This window comes from Rana temporaria, chromosome 2, assembly GCF_905171775.1.
Source record: "Rana temporaria chromosome 2, aRanTem1.1, whole genome shotgun sequence".
Taxonomy (NCBI): domain Eukaryota; kingdom Metazoa; phylum Chordata; class Amphibia; order Anura; family Ranidae; genus Rana; species Rana temporaria.
In genome coordinates this window covers 209,785,056-209,802,020 of record NC_053490.1, presented here as the reverse complement: position 1 = coordinate 209,802,020, position 16,965 = coordinate 209,785,056, and the positions used below count along the sequence as shown (strand labels likewise).

General features: G+C 46.3%; 1 protein-coding gene across 1 annotated transcript in view; it reads right to left on the bottom strand.

Annotated features, from left to right (window-relative positions):
• The window catches only part of VWA3B (von Willebrand factor A domain containing 3B), a 220,667-nt gene that overhangs the window by 50,393 nt on the left and 153,309 nt on the right, over positions 1 to 16,965 (bottom strand). The gene's annotated exons all lie outside the window — the stretch shown is intronic.

Below are 16,965 nucleotides of genomic sequence, written 5' to 3'. Positions count from 1 at the left end.
TGGGAATGCCTGCGTAAAAAGTTGTGCAAAATGCAGCAGGCAAATACAACGGTGTTCAATTTATATTCCGCCAAATGTATCGATGTCAGGAACAGGCGGAACCGGTTGCTGAGGATCCCAAAGGCATTCTCGACTACCCTCCGAGCCCTGGACAACCGAAAATTGAACACACTCCTCTCTGAGGTGAGGGTCCTCTGGGGAAAAGGCCGCATTAGGTGAGGTCCAAGCCCGAAAGCCTCGTCCGCTAGGAACACAAACGGAAGTCCTTCCACATTGTCTTCATCTGGTGGCAGTGCCAGATCACCAGTTTGGAGACGATCGTAGAATTCAGTCCGTGAGAACACTCCCCCATCTGACATCCGGCCATTCTTCCCCACGTCCACATATAGAAACTCATACTGTGCCGACACCACCGCCATCAACACAATACTATGATAACCCTTGTAGTTAAAATAGTAGGACCCCGAGTGGCGTGGGGGCACAATGCGGACGTGTTTCCCATCTATTGCTCCACCGCAGTTAGGAAAATCCCACCGCTGGGCAAATTGGGAAGCCACAGACTGCCATTCCTGTGGGGTGGAGGGTAGCTGTGGGGACAAACAAAAAATGAGATTTACTACTTTGGCACATAAACATTGCAAACATAATCGAAAAACCATCATTGTGCAACATCAACAACAGGATTCACATTTCACACAAGCATTGTGAATTTTTTTTTTTTTGGGGAAAAATATAGACCCACTTAATTATCAGACTCCACATCCCTCTGATGATAGAGCAAGAAACTATTTTGGGGGGGGGGGGGGGGAGAGCTACAATTGATTATCCTAAAAATAAACGAGAATTTAGGCTAGGTGGGTTTGGGCCTAGGAAAGCATGCTGGACAGGTTTATGGTGGGTAAGGAAAAAATATGCAGCTAGGCCCAAAACAAACATGTAAAGGTTAACAACATGCCTGGGGAGAAAAGGGAACATCCCACACACAGCAGATTACAATCTCATGGTTATTAGGGAAGAAAAAAAAAAAGACTTTCTCACACATTTAAAAAAACAAAATTGTGTTGTTCAAATTAGGGAACTTACCTTAAGATACTCCTCCTGCAGAACATGTATGATGGCAGTACACGTCTCCGGTATGATGACCCCAAGTGACTGGGGAGAGATGCCTGTCGAGAACTTGAGGTCCTGCAGGCTCCTCCCAGTCGCCAGGTACCGCAACGTGGCAATAAGCCTCTGCTCGGCCGTGATGGCTTGGCGCATCACAGTGTCCTGCCTCGTGATATAGGGGGACAGAAGTTCCAGCAGACGGTTGAATACGGGGTCCGTCATGCGGAGAAAATTCCGAAAATCATCCGGATTATTCTCCTGGAGTTCCCTAAGCAGAGGCATATGAGAAAAATGGTCACGCTGGCGCAACCAATTCTTGGCCCAGAAACGCCTCCTCCCACTGTTCCTGGCCAAACAACTGATTCGCTGAGCCTGTCCATTAGCAATCCCATAACCAGCACCAATTCGCGAGAATCGACGCTGCTGCTCCATCATGGATTCAAACCGGCCGGCTGGTCAGTCAAGAACACACTCCAACAGAAAGCACTCGCAAATCCAGCACAACCTGCTAAGCCCGCACGACACACAGATACGAGCGCACAGTACGCGGAAACGTGCTGAAAGCCTGTGCCCGAATGCCAACTGCAAACCCGCAAGCAAACGCACTGAACCCGAGAATACCTACTGTCAAAACGCGGAGAATGAAAAGCACGAATCGGCTCTAACCAAACCTTCACTAGCACGCGGTCACACGGAACTAGCAAAAGCGGAACAGAGGGCGGCGCCGTTGACTTTGGTCTTCCCCTTTATAGTGACGTTTTACGTGGTTTACGTTGCAAACGTTCTGGTTCGCGGAGATTTTTGGGCGCTAGTGTGTACGTTCCAGCGGATCAACAGATAAATCCGTCGATCCGCTGAAACCGATCCGCGGATAAATTTCAGCGGATGGATTCTATCGTGTGTATGGGGCCTAAGACTTGCATATTGAAGGGAGTGTAATGGCGCTTGCTAATAAAACAAATGCTAAGCGCCATTACACACCCCTTCATTATTCACTACTGTGAGTGTGCGAACACTATTTTAGTTGTGGCTGCTACTTAGTTTATTTTATTATATTTTTTTTAGACCCTAGTTCTCTATTTAGTGTGGTTTGCGCATTAGTTCCCCCAATTATTCCTAAGACTTGCATATGGCTCCACCTGCTGTCTGCAAGTGGTAATCAGAAAACATTTGCATGCATTGTTTTATATGTACTGTATGTGAAAAGCATTAAGGAACTGGGGGCCAGATCCTCAAAAGAGATACTCCGACTTAAGTGCTGTTCAGTCTGTGTGTAACTTTGGAAACGATCCTCAAAAGGCTTTTTCCAAAGTTACACAGAAGATCCGGCATGTGTAATTGATTTACACTGCCTAATTTTAGGATGCAGTACCGCATCCGCCGCTGGGGGCATTTCGAGTCGAAATGCCGTTGCTAGTATGCAAATTAGCACTTAAGGCGATCCACAAAGCTTTCTAGCTTCTTTTTTGCGCCGTAAGTGTTATTTTGCAAGTGTAAAATTAGGGCTCGTTTTACAAAGTGTAAAGTTAGTCACACCTTGTAAAGGCCCATTGCAGCGACGGCATTTGGTATGCTTTCCCGAGGGAGAACTCCACGTCAATTTGTAAAAAACAAAACCGGCATGGGTTCCCCCCCAGGAGCATACCAGGCCCTTAGGTCTGGTATGGGTTGTAAGGGGACCCCCCCCTACGCCGAAAAATTGACGTAGGGGGTCCCCCTACAATCCATACCAGACCCGTATCCAAAGCACGCTACCCGGCCGGCCAGGAAGGGAGGGGGGACGAGCGAGCGCCCCCCCCCCTCCTGAGCCGTGCCAGGCCGCGTGCCCTCAACATGGGGGGGTTGGGTGCTCTGGGGCAGGGGGGCGCACTGCGGGCCCCCCCACCCCAGAGCACCCTGTCCCCATGTTGATGAGGACAGGACCTCTTCCCGACAACCCTTGCCATTGGTTGTCGGGGTCTGCGGGCGGAGGCTTATCGGAATCTGGGAGTCCCCTTTAATAAGGGGGCCCCCAGATACCGGCCCCCCACCCTAAGTGAATGGATATGGGGTACATCGTACCCCTATCCATTCACCTGGAGGCAAAAAGTAAAAGTTAATAAACACACAACACAAGGCTTTTTAAAATATTTTATTATTCTGCTCCGGACGCCCCCCCTGTCTTCGTTATTAGCTCAATTACCAGGGGGGGCTTCTTCTTCCACTCTCCGGGGGTCTTCCGCTCTCCGGGGGGGCTTCTCCGGACTCCGGGGGGGCTTCTCCGGACTCCGGGGGGCTTCTTCCATCTTCTCCCCTCTTCCGCTCTTGACTCGGCGAACCCCGGTTCTTCTGCAGCTCTCCGGTGCCTTCTTCTTCAGCGCTGGCTGCCTGCTATGTTTGTGTGTTAGCTCGATTTCAAACAGGCAGCCGGCGCGGTCTTCTGTGGCGTCAGGGTCTTCTGGTCTTCTGTTCTTCCGATGTTGTCTCGTCGCCTGTTGTCGCTGTAATGATGGAAGCGCGCCTTGCATCACATTTATATAGGCATCACCGTCCCATCATGCTCCGGTAGGTACCCACGTGGTGGGTGCACGTGGGTAGGCACCCACCACGTGGGTACCTGCCGGAGCATGATGGGACGGTGATGCCTATATAAATGTGATGCAAGGCGCGCTTCCATCATTACAGCGACAACAGGCGACGAGACAACATCGGAAGAACAGAAGACCAGAAGACCCTGACGCCACAGAAGACCGCGCCGGCTGCCTGTTTGAAATCGAGCTAACACACAAACATAGCAGGCAGCCAGCGCTGAAGAAGAAGGCACCGGAGAGCTGCAGAAGAACCGGGGTTCGCCGAGTCAAGAGCGGAAGAGGGGAGAAGATGGAAGAAGCCCCCCGGAGTCCGGAGAAGCCCCCCCGGAGTCCGGAGAAGCCCCCCCGGAGAGCGGAAGACCCCCGGAGAGTGGAAGAAGAAGCCCCCCCTGGTAATTGAGCTAATAACGAAGACAGGGGGGGCGTCCGGAGCAGAATAATAAAATATTTTAAAAAGCCTTGTGTTGTGTGTTTATTAACTTTTACTTTTTGCCTCCAGGTGAATGGATAGGGGTACGATGTACCCCATATCCATTCACTTAGGGTGGGGGGCCGGTATCTGGGGGCCCCCTTATTAAAGGGGACTCCCAGATTCCGATAAGCCTCCGCCCGCAGACCCCGACAACCAATGGCAAGGGTTGTCGGGAAGAGGTCCTGTCCTCATCAACATGGGGACAGGGTGCTCTGGGGTGGGGGGGCCCGCAGTGCGCCCCCCTGCCCCAGAGCACCCAACCCCCCCATGTTGAGGGCACGCGGCCTGGCACGGCTCAGGAGGGGGGGGGGCGCTCGCTCGTCCCCACTCCCTTCCTGGCCGGCCGGGTAGCGTGCTTTGGATACGGGTCTGGTATGGATTGTAGGGGGACCCCCTACGTCAATTTTTCGGCGTGGGGGGGTCTCCTTACAACCCATGCCAGACCTAAGGACCTGGTATGCTCCTGGGGGGGGAACCCATGCCGGTTTTTTCTTTGAAAATTGGCATGGAGTTCTCCCTCAGGAATGCATGCCGCTGTCATTTTTTTTTTCCCCGACGCAACTTTAAGCCGTCGCGATCCTCAAAACTCGGCGTAACGTAACTTCGCGCATGCGCAGTACGGCCGACGCGCATGCGCAGTACGGCCGGCGCGGGAGCGCGCCTCATTTAAATGGGACTTGCCCCATTTGAATAGGAACGCCTTGCGCCGGCGGAATTTTAGTTACACAGCCTGAAATTTCTAGATAAGTGCTTTGTGGATCAGGCACTTAGGTAGAAACTTTAAGCCAGTGTAACTTAAATTGGATTTTTTAAGTTACGTCAGGTTTTTGTGGATCTGGCCCTGGGTACACACGATCGGAATTTCCGTCGGGATAAACACTGATGTATTTTTCAGACGGAATTCCGTTCAAGCTGTCTTGCATACACACTGTCACACCGAATTCCGTCAAGAACGCGGTGACGTAAAACACTACGACGAGCCGAGAAAAATTAAGTTCAATGCTTCCGAGCATGCGTCGACTTGATTCTGAGCATGCGTGTTTTTTTCTCCATGAGAGTTCCATACAGAAAAAAAGAGAACATGTTCTCTTTCTAAGTCCGTCGGAATTTCCGAAGAAAAAACTCAGATGGGGCACACACACGGTCGGAATATCTGATGAAAAAATTCCGTCTGACTTTTTTCATCGGAAATTCCGATCGTGTGTACAAGGCATAACACTTCTGTTTCCACCCATTTTTTTTTCATGGCCTCTTTGATTGGTGATGGTGGATTAAAACCAAGCATGGCCCTAGGCAGGCTAACATCTTTAAGCTCCACTCCCAAGCCATATTCTATATGCATAACCTGTTCATATATCCCATGAATAAAATAACTATACCACAAAAAAAATTTGACCTCAAAGACATTTTAATCATTATCACTTTATTCTCTGATGGACTGTGAGCTATTCCACCTGCTATAATTTACCTAATATCTTTACAGGCTATAAGCTTTCCCCCTCCTATATGATTTCTGTATAGGGGGGGATTTAATTAAACTGGTGCACACAGAATTTATTGCAGCTGGCCATAGTAACCAATCAGCTTCTAGGTTTTATTGTCAACGCTTAAAGCAGTGTTCCGCACCAAAACATTTTAATAAAAAAACAGCAGCTACACATACTGCAGCTGCTGTCTTTTAATAAAGGGACACTTACCCGTCCTGGAGTTAAGCAATGTCGACACCTGCAGCTGATGTTTCCATCAGCTGTCGGGTGCTGCGGGTAAGGGTACGCGGCAGTGTAGCCTTTTGGCTTCACGTCGGGAACCCTGCTGCGCATGCACAAGGCCCGCTCCTCTATCCTACTGGCCCGGCGGCCGGGGGGAAGGAGCCCCGTGCTGACGTCACAGGCCACGGCCCAGACTCAGAGAAGTGGGAAAGACAGGTATCCTGTCCCCCCTCCCCCGAAAGGTGCCAATTGTGGCACCTGAGGGTGGGAGGAATCCGATGAACCACTTTAATTGAACAAGGTGAAGTTAGAAGTTGATTGGTTACTATGCATAGCTGAACCAGATTCTTTGTGCATCAGTTTTAGTAAATCTCTCCCATGGTATTATAGATTGTAAGCTCTTCCATAACTGGTATGCTTCCTTTTTACTCTAACAGGCTATGAGATTATTTTTTCCTCAAAAATGTGTTAACTTTGATAGGCCATTAGGGGTGACAGCACAAAACAGTGGTATGACAGTGTGACACCAGATCATTACTTTGCTCCCCTCTACTTGTATTTCTTTTGCCTGACAGTGTGAGGTAGTGACTGTAGAAAAGAGCGTAAAATGCAGGTGTAATTTTTGTTGCTGAAGCTGGGGGATTGAGGGGTAGTTTGGCAGCAGGGGAACCCACAATGAAACTGTCTCCCACTGCTTTCTTTTCTGATGGCCTGTGGTAATCCTGGGCTTACAGAGAATGTTGGCGTTTGGAAGGAGTTACCCACACTGTCTGTAGGTGGAAATCACTGAGTGGCTTTAAATCACTCCAAATAATGTTTGCTAAACAAAGAAAAGCTAGATCAAAGACATTGTATTCCATTATTTTGCACAGGTGATTTGAACAGTTTCACTGCCTTAGTAATCACCACAGACGTTTCATCTGAGGGAAATTCTGAAAACATGACCTGTTGGGTGCCTTGAGGACTGGAGTTGAGAAAAACTGATCTACTCTGCTCTACCTATCTTTACCTAGGTCACCTAATGGGTGATCTGGCCCCGATGAATCAGTTTGGTTCCATGCATGCAAAGTTTTTTCAATACACAATCATTTATATGTATGAATCCAATAAAATGTCATTAAAGTGAAGCTTTAGCCAAAACATCTGCACAAAAGGTTTTGAATAAATTAGGGAATGACTAAAACTGCTCATATTTCTCTTGTGGGTCACACGGTGCACTTACTTTGCTTTTCTGTGACCCGGAATCAGCTGACAGCAGGCTATAGCCTGCTACCAGCTGACATGGCAGAGCCACGCCGGGTCCTGTAAAGATCCTAACAATTTTGTTGGGATCCATCCAGCTGCTTGAATGACAGCTGGCTCCATCTCTTAGCACGTGGCTGAGAGCTGGAGCCATCTAAGCCTGTTCCCTTCCCTGATCGGTGCTCCAGTGTGACAGTCACTGGTTTTTGCTCTAAACAGACTGAGAACTGAGTGATCAGTAGTCACATGATTGCTCAGATCTTGGTCTTAGAGCCATGCCAGGTTCTGGAAAGATCCCAACAATTTTGTTGGGATCCATCCAGCTGCTTAAATTGAAAGCTGGCTCCATTTCTAAGCGCATGGCCGAGAGCTGGAGCCATCTACGCTTGTTCGCTTCCCAGATCAGTGCTCCAGCGACACAGTCACTGCTTTCTGCTATGAGCAGATTGAGAACTGAGTGACCAGCAGTCATGTCATCGCCCAGTTCTTGGTCTTAGAGCTGACATGGGAATCCTGCAGCATCGGTCCGAGGTGAGTATACTGTATTTTTTATTTTTTACAAAATCCAAACATCTCCTTTATACTTTTATTTATCTTTGTGTTCCATTTTGGAGGTTTGTCTGCTTACTTCTTGTCCCAGAAAAATACAAAAAAATGAGGGAAGATGTCAGAGAAGAAAACTCCATGTTCTGCATTGAGATTCCCCCACATCCTCTGTTCACTGACCACCACACTACAATGTGCAATCTCCTATTGCTTTCTGTCCAGGTGACAGCTGTCACTGGAGCAGGAAATAGGACAAAAGTTCTCCAAAGGATACAGACAACAAAAAGAACCTACCAAAGCTTGCTGCCCTTCAATATTTTATGAAAAACTACAATAACAGTTCTACTTTAAAACTATGCATAAAGCCTTTCTATGGTACATTGTGATATCTTTTAACTCGTTATGAATGAACCTTTAGCAGAGCTCCACCCAAAAGGTGATGCTCCACCTTAAGTACTCCGCCCATGCCTCATTTGGCATGTAATTTTTTGGGGGTAGCGAATACCTAGTTTTGATAGGTACCCGCTCCCACTTTCGCCTAGGTGACCTGAGCAAAAGTTCTCCATTCCCCCTCCCTCCCTGCAGTCTTCTGGGAAAACTGGCGGACCATTAAAAGGGGCAGCACGACTTGCGCATGCTGCAAGCTGTCACAGTCAGGTGACCACAACTAAGATGCAGGCGCTGGGGAGAGCAAACTGAGCACATCGCTGGATCCTGGGACAGGCGAGTGTGTGTTTATTAAAGTCAGCAGCTAAAGTTTTTATAGCTGCTGACTTTTAATAAACACAAAAACAACTGGAGCTCCTCTTTAAGTGTCTTAAAGTGGTTGTAAATCTCAGACATGAAATATTAACAAAGCGTATCCCTTTATATGTATAAGTGTCTCAGTTAGAAGCACTAAGTGTGATCTCTGTCTGCTGATTTGTTCCTCTGCTATCAGCATGAATCCCTTTTGACAATTTTTCCTGACACCAAGAGAAAAAATGTGACAGGGGAGTGACCTCTAGCTGATTTACAGCCTCAGCTCTACTCCTGTGTGCTGTGCGAAGTGGGGTGTGTCCCTTTCCTCCAATCAGCTCTTAGGGCTCTCCTCACTGAGCTCTGTAGAGTGTAACTTTAGCTCTTCGCCCCCCTTTTTTTGGAACAAGTACAACTTATGTAGGGGGATTTTTTTAATCTCTGTGTATCACCTGAGCATAGTCCCTCCACTGGGTATATGTAAGGGTCTACAACCATTTTATTGCTGAACACTGCTCTGCATCTTTGTGTCTTGCAAGCATTTGATTTTTAAATTAATAAAAAATTTTTTAACAAGCATTACAGAATTGAGATTTTGACAAAACCTGTCTTAGTTTTTGTAATAGTTGTTGAATCTCTAGTTTTGTACACCGAATTCTGCATAATGACAAAATACAAGAAAATTCAAAAGCAGACTTTGACTAAGCTCATATCAAATCAAGATCTTGTGGATAATAATTATTATGCCAGCAATATATTAATCTTTACAGTAAAGATTTACTTGTGGCAAGCAGAGTAAGTACATTCTCTTAATAAGAACTGTACACGTCTTTCTCTGCTGTTAATGGTATTGGGATATGTAAATAAAGAGCTGCACTGATTACTCAGCTTGTTTCATTTCCATGAACACAAAACTATATCCATAATCCTCTTTGTGCTATTATTTGATTTACAACATCTGTTGCTAAAGGAATTTTATGGGCACAACACAAACTTTCATTCTATGAGAACAGCACTGTAGTAACAATATAAACAATAGTTATCTTTGACAATATAAGCAAAATCTCTTTTCACATTCTGAGTACTGTGTCTCCTGGACCTCTTTCCAAATGTATTCAGAACTTCCTTTACGTGTGATTTCCAAAGACTATATATCCCATGGTACCTTACTGCAAGCAGTGATTCCTGTACTGACTCCGCCTCCTGAAACTCCTCCTCTCAGCACCTCTGCAGTTCAGAAGATGGGCTTTTTGAAATGTGTGAGGCAGTGGTGCCTACTCACAGGGTATATAGGGAGTATGTGTCACAAGGTCCAAGGAAGTAAACGTATGGGGATCTTCATAAAGTAAGCTTACAAACGCCAAGATCATTCAGAATAATAGCAGTAAGCTATAAATAATTAGAATACGATGTGAAAATAAAAAAAATATTTAACTTTTTGATCATACACACCCTTTAATGTAAGACCTTTGAAATAAAGAGGAAACATACAGATTATGTTAGCCTCCACAACTAAATTACTTTTGGGGTAACGCATTAAAACATTTAGCTTCTGTTAAAGCACAAGGTGATACATAAAGCATATCATTTTAGATTTTTTTTTTTTTTTTTTTTTTTTAGTTTATTCATGTATCACAAGGCAGGGAAATAGGTCAAGTCTAGAATGTTTACATTTCCATCGCTGTGTTTGGCACCTTCTATCCACCAGCAGTAATGTATGCCAGGAGAACCTAGCAGTGCAGATAAACCAATTATTCTTAGCAGTGGTTCTTCTGTTGAGCTTAGCTCATCTGTGTAATTTCATTTATTGATAATCATGGAAAATATCTTTTCAAATCTATTCCTACTCTTGTCCTCCAGCAGTTCTACGTCCAATCACAAGCAAAGTATAAAAGGAAACTACAGAAAACATACAAGCCACACACAAATAACTTTGATAAAATACATGAAAAAGAAACAATAGGCTTTCATCTATCTGGGGATGGACAGATGGACAGAAGGGGTTTTGCAATCAGTTGCTTACATTTTTCCCCCTTGCATGTTGCCTTATTAGATGCATGGCACAGGAGCAAAGAGAATCTTACTATTCGCTTTCTGTCATAATCTTAAGGGTCATGCAGAAAACCCTCTGCATTCTATAGCCCATGTATAAAATGTTGGCCACTGTGAGAATTATGCAGAGCCCTAGAGAGTTCTCTGGGTTTAGCACAACAGAGAGTAGACTAAGACTGGAGGAGAATGAGTCATGTGACTTTGACAGGTCACATGGCTCTCTTTCTGACTCCCCCCCCCCTCGATTATATTTATATCACTCTGTGGGCTTTGAACTATCAAATCCAGCAGAACTCAGTGCACATTTGTGAAGAACACCACTTTATGCTTTATGTGTGGTGTTTTTATTTTTCTATTTTAAAGTAGCAGTATCGCTTCTTTTTATTAGGACCCCATAGTGTTGTCTGTCTTAGTCACAAATGGTATTATCATAAGTTCTCTGCCAATGGGGCCAGATTTACTGTTATGCAGCATGACTGGCACATGACTGGCAAAGAGTCTGGTTTCTTATTTTTTAGCAATAATTAGTTAAAATATAGTTACCTCATATGAGATCACAGTGGGCCAGATTCAGATAGATTAGCGGATCTTAAGATCCGCGTAATCTATCTGATTTTCGATCCGCCGGTCCAATTTTGCGAGGCTAGTGCATGATTCACCAAGCACTTACCTCGAAAATTGCACCGTCGGATCGTAACTCCCCCCGGCGGAATTCAAATTCCGCGGCTAGGGGGAGTGTACAATTTAAATCAGGCGCGTTCCCGCGCTGATTTAACTGCGCATGCGTCGCCGGCGAAATTTGCCAGTGCGCATGCTCCAAATGGCGTCACTAGGACGTCAATGTTTTCGGAGGCTACGTCAATTGCGGCCATCCGTATTCCCGATCGACTTACGCAAACGACGTAAAAATTTGAATCTCGGCGCGGGAACGACGGCCATACTTAACATTAGCTACCCCTCATATAGCAGGGGTAACTATCCGCCGGAAAAAGCCGAACGCAAACGACGTAACAAAAAAGCGACGGGCGGTGTTCGGTCTTGAATCAGCGGTTCTCCTCATTTGCATATCCGACGCGTAAAAAACTGCGACGACACCTAGCAGCCGGAGGTAGATTGCAGCCTAAGATCCGACTGGTGTAAACACCAGTCGGATCTAAGGGTCCTGAAAGTGTATCTTATGAATCAGTCGCATAGATCCGACCGGCTGGACTCAGAGATACGACGGCGGATCAGGAGATCCGCCGTCGTATCCCCTTGATGAATCTGCCCCACTATCTATGCATTATCACAATATTCAAAGCCAAGCAATAACAGTTAAAACAAAGGTAGACAAAATGACAAAGACATTTCTGTGCACAAGGGTGAGGTATGGCTTTAAGTGTCAAGGTTTGAGCTTAGGTACCTGTGATAGTAAAGCTAGCCCTGCCTAGCACAGCTCATTATCTACGCCCCAGATTTAGTTGCTCTCAAACCTACACTTTGTTAAAATATTACCATTGTAGACGGAATTCTTGAAATCCTTGTGAAAGTGTAGCAGTAGGTAGAACTTCCTCATACCCACTCCAAAAAAACTTAATTTGAACACACCTGCCTGCATTCTCCAGGATTCCAGGCCTCATTTCAGCACCCTATGTTTCTCTAAATACCCGTTTTTCTTCCACCCCTCTCACCTATGTAGCTCCATGGGAGCAAGACCTGGCAACTGAGATAAACTTGGCAGATTGGAGTAGGGTCTGGTCTTCTGTGGTCAAATGCTTGTTTAATATATCCACCTTGTAGGAGGCATATAACACGCTTCTCTATTGGTATTGTGTTCCTCCCCGCATTGCCCATGCCAATCCATCCCACAGTGACCGCTGTTTCCAGGGCTACGGCCATTGGGGTGACATTGTAGACTCATTTGTTTCTGCTCCTGTGTTTTTTGGCCTCCTATTCACTTTATTCCACCTCCCCATACAAAAAAAGCAAAAAAGCCAAGTTTTCCCTACCACATTGCTCAATTCCGGGACTAATCACCTACCAGTGGAAGCTTGCTTCCTATCTATTTTTGTCAGCCAAAAGAACAATTGTCCACGCCTGTAAAAAAAACATCTGTCCCCTTCCAGGGAGTAAGAGATCGCATGACTGCATTGATGCTTAATGAACAGATGTCTAGCATCCTCAACGACACTCAAGCTAAGTTTCTGAATGTTGGCTGTCTTATGCTTTTCCTACTCTACCCCCTGGCCCCCTACTCGTCAGGTGCACATTACCCTTTCTTTAGTGTCACCTTTCTGCCTACCTATCTCCTGGTTTCTGATCGAACTCTTCTTCTCAGATCTGTATAGGCTAGGCTTGCACCATTGCATGTATATTGGAGGGCCTAGAGGATACCCTGTTATTGTAGGGAACGTCTCCAGGACCTCTTGGCCATCATGGCTTTATGAAAAGGCACATCTCCTGTTATTTTAGTTCATGTTTTCATACTGCTGCATTTTGTCTACCTTTGTAAGCTAACTTTTGTTACCACTGTCAATGCTAGCTCGCTCGTGGGTGGAACTATAGCATGTTAGCTACTTGTTAAACTTAATAAGAATTATTGAAACCGAAAGTGTAGCAGCAGTTACTCATTTTACTACCTTAAAGCATCTAACTGGCATAAGAGTAGTTAAATTGTTCTGCAGGAATCAGATTGTCCTTCGAAAATACATTTTGCACATTCTTCCTGTTTTGCATAATGTATCTTCATTTTTTTTTATTGTTATCCTTAAACCCATACAACATTATCCTCTCTATCCCTTCAAACTGTCATTCATTAGCATTTAGGGCTATATGGATAACTTAGCATATTTTTAGTTGTTGATGTTTAAAAGAAATGGCTTTAATGTGCTAATTTATAGAATTTGCATCTATCCATCTATATCTATCTATTCCTTTTGTTCTTAGCAAATTCTTTTTTCTTTTTTAATTTATAACAAAAACTAAGGGCTGATACGCCATTGTATCTCTGACTTAGGCCCGTCATATCTATGCGACTGATTTATAGAATCAGTTACGCATAGATATGCCTAAGATCCGACAGGTGTAACTGTGTCACACCGTCGGATCTTAACTGCATTTTAAAAATGGCCGCGGGGGGGCGTTCTCGCTGATTTACACTGAGAAATATGTAAATCAGCGAGATACGGCAATTCACGAACGTACGAGGACCCGATGCAGTGTTGTTACGACGTTTCCATAGCGGTTTTCCCGGCATATACTTACCCCTGCTTCTATGAGGCGCAGCCAATGTTAAGTATAGCCGTCGTTCCCGCGTCAATTTTTGTTTTTTTTTTACGTCGTTTGCGTACGCTGATTCAGAAACCCGCGCGCCGCAAGTTACGCTCACGCCGAAACCACTGACGTCCTAGCGACGTCAGTGGGAGCAATGCACGCCGGGAAATTTCGCGGACGGCGCATGCTCATTTAGAATTCAGACCGCGGACATTCCACGAGACAACTTTAATGTCATCCATTAATACGGGCGGGGAGCAATCGAAAGGCAGGAGGAGTCTGTAAAACCGGGCGACCAGGAGGGAGGAGACTGGACACAGAGAGCCACACTGCAACGCCATACAGCATTCGATGAGCACATAGCACATAGGGCAGAAAATAGTCCTCTGCACTTGCGTACAGAAAGCAGAACGTATATGCATCGAGAGGGGGGGAACAAAATGTTACTGTCCCGAGTAAAAGAAAAAAAAAGGGGGGTAAAAAACCATACCAAAAAATTAAAAAAAATCGAGAAAAAAGCAAAAGGAGTGACAACCAAAGAGTCCCAACTCCCTGTTTGCTCCAGGCGAACCAAATTAAAAAACGGAACCACCGCTGGAGAAACTTAAAACCCAAAAACATAGTGGACAGAAGTGGAGTATCTGTAGAGTTCATCCACACACAAGGAGGGGGGAAAGGGAGTCCAGAGAGGCACTCAAATATCCCAACCTGTGTAACTCAGTACCTGTTGCTCCTGTCAAGAACGGATAACTGATCTTACAGTCCCCTGTAGCATGTATTCTTCCACGAGAGCCCACTTTAGGAGGTAGGAGGGATGAAGAAGAGGATCACAGCAACGAGGAACCACTGCTCCCAGCAACGACATCTTAGGCAGGTGAGTATCGCTCACCTTCAGGCCATCGGCACCGCCACCATGAAGCTATTGAACTGGTCGGAACCCTAGGCCAGCGAATCCAGCCAGTCCACCGACTCTGTCGGAGAGTTAAAGAATTTTGCCGACCCACGATGGATCACCTTCAGACGGCTAGGGTAGAGCATGCTGTATACCAAGCCCTTCTCCCTCAATCGGTGACGGATGTCTGTAAAGGAGCGCCTTTTCTTCTGCAGATCCGGAGAAAAATCGGGATAGAGATGGATCACAGCATTGTCATGTTTCAGCTCCGGGTGCCTACGAGCCTCAGCCAGGATCAAATCCCTGTCCCTGAAGTTCAGCAGGCGGACAAGGAAGGCCCGCGGCCACGCACCTGCCGGTCTCCTCCCCGTGGGCACCCTGTGCGCCCGCTCCACCACATAGACAGGGGACAAATTCTGCAGGCCCAGGAGTTCCTTAAAGAAGGCCTCTGCAAACAGCACCGGGTTGGCACCCTCAGCCCCCTCCGGGAGCCCGACCACCCGCACATTATTGCGACGGAGGCGATTTTCGGCATCGTCAGAACGGGCCATTAGGACCTTAACCTGCTGCTGCAACTCCCCCACAATATGGGTGGTAGAAGCCGCTATGTCCTCCGCCGCAGATATGCGATGTTCCGCTTCAGACAGGCGGCCCCGGAACTTGTCCATATCTTGCCTAATGAGCCCACACTCTATAGCGAGAGTGTCAATCTTCCCCTCCACAGAGGACTTACTGTCAGCGATGGCCGCCAGGATTGCGGCGGGAGACTGGCCCCCCAGCAGCTCCGGCGGCTCCTTCATCCCCACCGACGAGCCCTCCAAGTCTAGGGCCTCCAGGTCCGCCATCCAGGACTCCGTCTGTACCGCCACCGAGGCCGGGGAAGATGACAGGAATGGCAAGATGGCCGCCGCACGTGTGGTCGGCGGCTGGATCCGGGCCGAATAGCCGTTCGCCTTCTTGGCCGAATTGCGCTTCCCAGGCATCCGGAGGACCGGGGCAGTCCCCCGGGCAGGATGAAGGTGCTTGCTGAGCAGAATGGCGCTGTATAAGCAAGGATTCAGTCGGATGGAGAGAACGGATGGCAGGAGCACAGGCTGAACACGTCCGTCTCTCTCTACATCCCGGCCACGCCCCCGCGCATGCTCATTTAAATCGGCGCGGGGACGCGCCTGATTTAAATAGTACACTCCCCCTAGCCGCGGAATTTGAATTCCGCCGGGGGATTTACGATCCGCCGCCGCAAGTTTGGAGGTAAGTGTTTAGTGAATTAGTCACTTGCCTCTCAAACTTGCGGCAGCGGATCTTAAATCACATAGATCACGCGGATCTAAAGATCCGCTGATCTATGTGAATCTAGCCCTAAGTGTCAAATATATGCTGTTATGCAGAACAGACAAACAAAAGCATACATTAGCAATATATACTGTCAAGTACAGTATAATAGTTTGTTTATTTGAATAAAGATTTCCCACAACTTGAAAATCTGTACTGTGTTACCTAGAACGTTCAAAAGTTAGCCTTTTATATAGAAATGGTTGGGATACTCACATCTTTTGTACCCTAATGTTTATTAAGAACCAAAACCAAACATTTAATACAAAGCAGCCTACCAGTTCCAGTTCTTAGATATGATGGCTGTATTAGCTCCTTTTTTTCATTTTTTTTGTCCTTTTAATTTTACAAAAAAATATTCATGGCATAGAACAAGTCCAGAGAAAGGCAACAAAAATGGTCTGAGGGCATAAACACATCAGGAGAGACTAAAAAGACATATTATATATTCTCAGTTTTGAGGAAAGAAGGGAAAAGAAAACACGACTGAAGCCTTTTAAATATATTAGGGTGTGAATAAGGTTCAGGATGGTAGTATTGCCAGTATGATACTAAGATCAAGAACATAGGGACATGACCTTAAGCCAGCAGAATGAACGTTAAAGAGGAACTGCAGTCTGCTCACCTAATTTGTAATAAAAACATCTTTGCCATTCTGAAGCTTCCCTCCAACCACTTTGCATATTATTTTATTTATACTGTGATTCTGTACTTGCCAAATATTCTGCAGGAATCTCCCTCCACTGAGTCTGGCTGCAACTATTCTAACTGTGGGCAGCTGAAGCTGCTGGCTGTTCACTTCCTGGATTTACACAGACACACAGAGGCACACCTCCAGCTCTGCAGCCATCATTGGCCCTATTATGACTCACCCTTCTCCCTTCCTGGCAATGATGTCATAAGAGAGTTGTGCATGATGTCATAAGCCTAGGCTAATGACCAGAAAAGAAACAGGAAGTGGGCTGTATAAGGTATTAACTGTCATAAAAAAATAATAATTACTATCCAAAGTTAAAACAACAAGGGCAGAAGATGTAATAGATGGAAAGTTGA